The sequence below is a fragment of the Pinus tabuliformis genome, chromosome 6 (assembly GCF_031772625.1).
Source record: "Pinus tabuliformis cultivar Carrire ecotype Pingquan chromosome 6, CPIR1, whole genome shotgun sequence".
Lineage (NCBI taxonomy): Eukaryota > Viridiplantae > Streptophyta > Pinopsida > Pinales > Pinaceae > Pinus > Pinus tabuliformis.
The window spans coordinates 422110502-422115788 of NC_142292.1; the positions used below are offsets into that span (position 1 = coordinate 422110502).

Below are 5287 nucleotides of genomic sequence, written 5' to 3' on the forward strand. Positions count from 1 at the left end.
CAACATGTTATTTTTGTAGGCATTTTGTGCACTATAATGTTGTGGCAATAATTAAGTAATGACAGTTATCGAGCTTTCAATGAAGCATCCAAAACTGTTTGAAAGTCTTGGAATAACTCAACCAAGAGGTGCAGTGTTGTAATAAACTCCTGTCACTAGAAATACATTCATGGCTAGGGCAGTAGCTCTTTACAGAGACTACACTTTCATTAGAATTTTGGTCTCTAAATTGGTTCAAAAATACACAGGATGAAGGATAGGTTGGTTGGAGTGTCTGAGGAGACTACCACTGGTGTTAAAAGGCTTTATCAGATGACGACCAGTGACATTCTATTATGTCCTGCTATCAATGTCTTTCTTTGTTACCAAAAGCAAGTTTGATAACTTGTATGGATGTAAACACTCCTTGCTAGAAGGTTTGATGGGAGCCACAGATGTCATGATAATTGGTAAGGTTGTTGTTGTATATGGATATGGAGATGTTGGAAAGGGTTGTGCTGCAACCCTAAAGGTTGTCGGAGCTTGGGTTGTTGTAACAGAAATTGATCTTATAAGTTCCCTACAAGCTCTTGTGGAAGGTCTTCCTATCCTGACTCTAGAGGATGTAGTTAACACTGCTAATATTTCTGTCACCACCACTAGCAACAAGGATATCATCGTGGTGGATAACACGAGGAAAATGAAGAGCAATGCAATTGTTTTTGACATTAGACATTTTGACAATAAGATTGACATATCTAGGCAAGCAAATGAGGTGGCAACTCAAACACCCCAATGAGATAAGTTGAAGACGACTAATCTTATAGACAACTAATAGGTGAGGGTGTTAAAATTATTCAAGATCTACAAACTTATCTTCAGTTTTTTTTTTAATTAATATGTTCCATATTTTGAGCCAGAAAATCACTGTTTGATTGAATCTAGTTCCAGATTTTAGGGTATTGACTCAACATATGATAAGGATAAGAAGTACTGAGCATCTCATCAAGGAGCCTTTTCATAGAACAAATCGCGGACCAAATATGACAAGTGGCAGATAACAACTCTGAGTATTTCTAATACAAGGAGATCAGATCCAAATTTCAAGGAGGTAGACCCAGATTTCAAGCAACAATTAGGTACAAATGACAAGCAGAAGATCATTCCAAATCCAAGGCAGTTGACTCCAGAAGCTCCAATATTCGATACACCTTGCAGCATGTTCCATATTTAGTTTATTTTTAGAAATGTTTATTGATTTTGATTCCTAGAGCTTAGTTTTATGTTCCCTAAAGTTAGAGACACTTTGTTGATTGTAATATTCTATATATTCTTTAATCTGTAATGTAAAAGGGTTGGATTTTGATGCCAAAACCTTGACATTTTTTGTAAAGACTTTTACTACAAAAATTTTAATCAAAGTTTTATGGCTTCAATTTTATGACATAATTTGTTTATGATGTATGTTCTTTCTTGTAATTCCATATCTTTTTTTTTGCATGTATGCGGGGGTGTGTAGGTATTTGGGAAAGGCTGGGTTGGGTGTCAACCCCCTTGAAATCCCACGCGAAGTTATTTTCATTAATGAGTAGATCAAAATGATAGTGTGTCACTGTTGATCCCTTAACATCACAAGATTGTTGCTATCTAGACATGTATTGCATGTATTTTGTTTAGCTGTAGAGATTCTTCTACACGCTTATGCTCTTGATTAGATAATTAGGTATTCAGGCAGGATATCTAATTCTCTAATTTCTCCTCCATTCCTCCATAAAAAACCTTTCAATCTATGTTCTTCTACTATAGCTGAACATTGGCACTTTGATAAGGCTTCTGTAAGAGACGACTTTATTTGTTAACTAGTGATTGGAAACCCGAAGCAACCACCCTATACAACAACCCCTAGATCTGGCCATTGTGCTTCATAGATTGTTGTCCAGTGACATTGAACAACAAAAATCATTGTAACAATTAAGGGAGTCCCCTTTGGTTTGAGTGCTAACTTGAACCTAAAGATTGGTTGAGTTGGTTTCTCGATGCAGTTTTGTAACCAAGAACTGCCTTTGAGAAACAAATGCAACACCACCAAAAAGGGAAATAGATTTCTCTATAGAATTGATATTAAGAGCAACTTAAATGTCTAAGGCCCCATATTGAATGAGTGTGCTAAAACTTATTGAATTAAAAATGCAAATGCAAGAAATGCTTAACCATAAAAAGAAAGAATCCTCTCCCAAGGATTGATGACCTGTTTGATCAAGTCAGAGGAGCTACAATATTTTCAAAAATAGACCTCAGGTCTGAATATCACAAGTTGAGGATCAGGGGAGAAGACATTCCTAAGACAAATTTTCACACGAGCAACGGGCATTATGAATTTACTGTCTTACCTTTCGGGCTTACAAACACCTCTGCCACATTTATGTGTTTAATGAACAATGTGTTTAGTAAGTTTCTAGACAAGTTTGTGTTAATCATTATAGATGACATATTAATATACTAAAAAACACTAAAGGAACACAAACAACACTTGGAGATAGTATTGCAAACACTGCAGGATCATCAGTTGTATGTCAAATTCAACAAGTGTGACTTCTACCAATGTAAGATACAATATATTGGTCATGTCATATCTAAGGAAGGCATAGCGGTAGACTCGAAAAATGATAAAATCTATACTCGAATGGCTAGTCCCAAGGGACATGGCAAACATAAGATCATTTATGGGGTTAACTAGGTATTATCACAAATTTGTAGAAGGGTTCTCAAGGATAATGCACCCTATAACTTCTTTGCAAAATAAAGGTGTCAAGTTTAAATGGACACAAAAGTGTCAAGACAATTTCGAGAAGTTAAAACACTTATTGGTAGTTGCACTTTTTTACAAATTGTAGATCCAAATAAGGAGTTCTTCATATCTACCGATGCAAGTTTGGAAGGTTTAGGGGGAGTGTTAACGCAAGCAGGACATGTAATAGCATATGAATCTCATAAGTCAAAGGACCATGAGAGAAACTATGCAGTTTATGACCTAGAGTTAGCGATTATAATGCACACCCTTAAAATGTGGAGGTACTACCCAGTAGGTCATAAAATAACTTAAGAGACAATTCAACTAAGAGCTGAGACTAATTAAAGCCATTCCTCTCTAGAATTTAAGTAAGAAAAAAACCAATTTCCTCAAATACCTATGAACAAGTTGTACCTTTTTACCTTAGCTTTCTAGCCCGTGAATTTGGTGGAAAAGTACCGCAGAGCCATAGTCATGGAGACCCAAGAATAAGGCTATCCATCAAATCCTCACATGGAAGGAAAACTGCCATTACCATTACATGAATGGTATGAAGAAAGTTAGAAAAAATTCCCTCGAAAACAAAAATAAGGAGGTACACGTGTATTAAAAAAGAAGCATTTGGACTTGCGAATAATAGGTCGCAGAGGTTACCACAAATAGAAGTTACCAAGTGGAATCTAAAAACAACGAGAATCCTAGCATAGCCTTGAAGGCGAGCCCTGGTGAATTACAAGAAAATCGATGACATTGCCAAAGAAAAGCCATGAGGAAAAGTCAGAAGGCAAAACCCTCACAAAGCAGGTTATTCGAGAAGGTATCGAGAGAATAAGAGCCGAGGATGGGGCAAGGATATGGTGGTTACCCTAACCACTGCTAATCTAATCTCTGCCATTCGATCCCTAATAAAGATCACAACTGTTCAATATGGCAACACACCTCAAAGGCCACGAGTGGAATCCATGTAACGCCGCATATATAAATGATATGTAATTGCAACACAAAACAACATAGATGCGGTGACAACGCCCGTAGGTTAGAAGCATAACACAATGTATTGAAGTAACCACAATATTACTATAAGGTGTGAGTCAAGTCCGTCTCAATATAAAATTTAATGAACAATGTGTACATTAATGTACAGAATGGTAGAGCATGAATATATACTTTCTAGGTTGGCTAGGGCTGTAAGCCTAACATTACCAACAATACACAACGATAGTCTATGGAACAATATAATGCACCAATTATAATGCATAGATAAACAATTGCCATCACTCTGAGGAATTAATGAAATATAATGTGTAGACGTAAGAATATTTATACATGTAAACCAAAGACGTGTAGCAAGAAAAGAACCCATCTAAAACATGGTGGCTATAATGAGCTTCACCAAAAAAATATTCTGTTTTCAATGAAACAAAAATATAACATCTAATTCCTTACAAAAAGTTACCCTGGACATATTGGCAACTCATAATAACACATAATAACACATAATGTAATTCATGTTAAAGGAAGGGTTCACACTACCAAGAAATGAGAGTATTAAGGGGATAAAGGAATTATTGGTGGTAAGAATTACATAGATGTATAAACATAATTCTAGTAATGGTAAGAATTACATAGATGTATAAACTATATATATATATATATACTCGGAAATTTAGGCATAATTACTATGACAATTATTTTTCAAAAGAGAGATGTTACAATAATCTAGGTGATGAATATAATAAATATATAGTTGAAAAAAAAATATTGGAATTTAAGCAAATTTAAAGTTATTTTTAGAAAGAGAAATATTACAATAATGTAAGTAATAAATATAATAAGCCCTTGTTTTTTTGATTTAATTATTGTACATGCCAAAATTCTTAGAAATTGCATACATTGTAAATTCATTTATAAAATAATAATAATAATAAAAAAATATGTTATATTATAACTTTGTCTACATATATACATGTATAAATTTGTTTGAATTTCTAACTTATATCCATAAAAGTATATTATGACAACTAAAATGAAAATATAGATAAATCAATTTTAATTTTGATTTTTATCTTTTACATTCATATTAATTTGTTTGGATTTCTAATTTATATCCATAATATTATATTAATTTGTTTGGATTTCTAATTTATATCCATGATATTATATTATGACAAGTAAAACGAAAATGATAATATTATATTATGACAAGTAAAATGAAAATGATAGATAAATCAATTTTAATTTTTATCTTTTACATTCATATTAATTTATAAGCAAAACCTCAAAACCTTCCAATTTTAATATAAATATGTATTAATATATATTTAGATGTTTTGATTAACTTCATTTTATTTTAATATTAAACCCATTTCATCTATGATAGTAAATGTAACTTGATACCCTCAATTAAACAATTTGGATTTTGGCTGTGGCCTTGCATAGATGATGGCTTTTGTGAAAGCTTTTCCAGATTGCAATATATTTTACGGGAAGGACTAAATACTTAAAAGGCCGTTGGAT

General features: G+C 33.2%; 1 pseudogene; it reads left to right on the plus strand.

Moving 5' to 3' along the window:
• Positions 1–349: 349 nt before the first annotated feature.
• On the plus strand, positions 350–778 carry LOC149259104 (adenosylhomocysteinase pseudogene; annotated as a pseudogene).
• Positions 779–5287: the final 4509 nt, after the last annotated feature.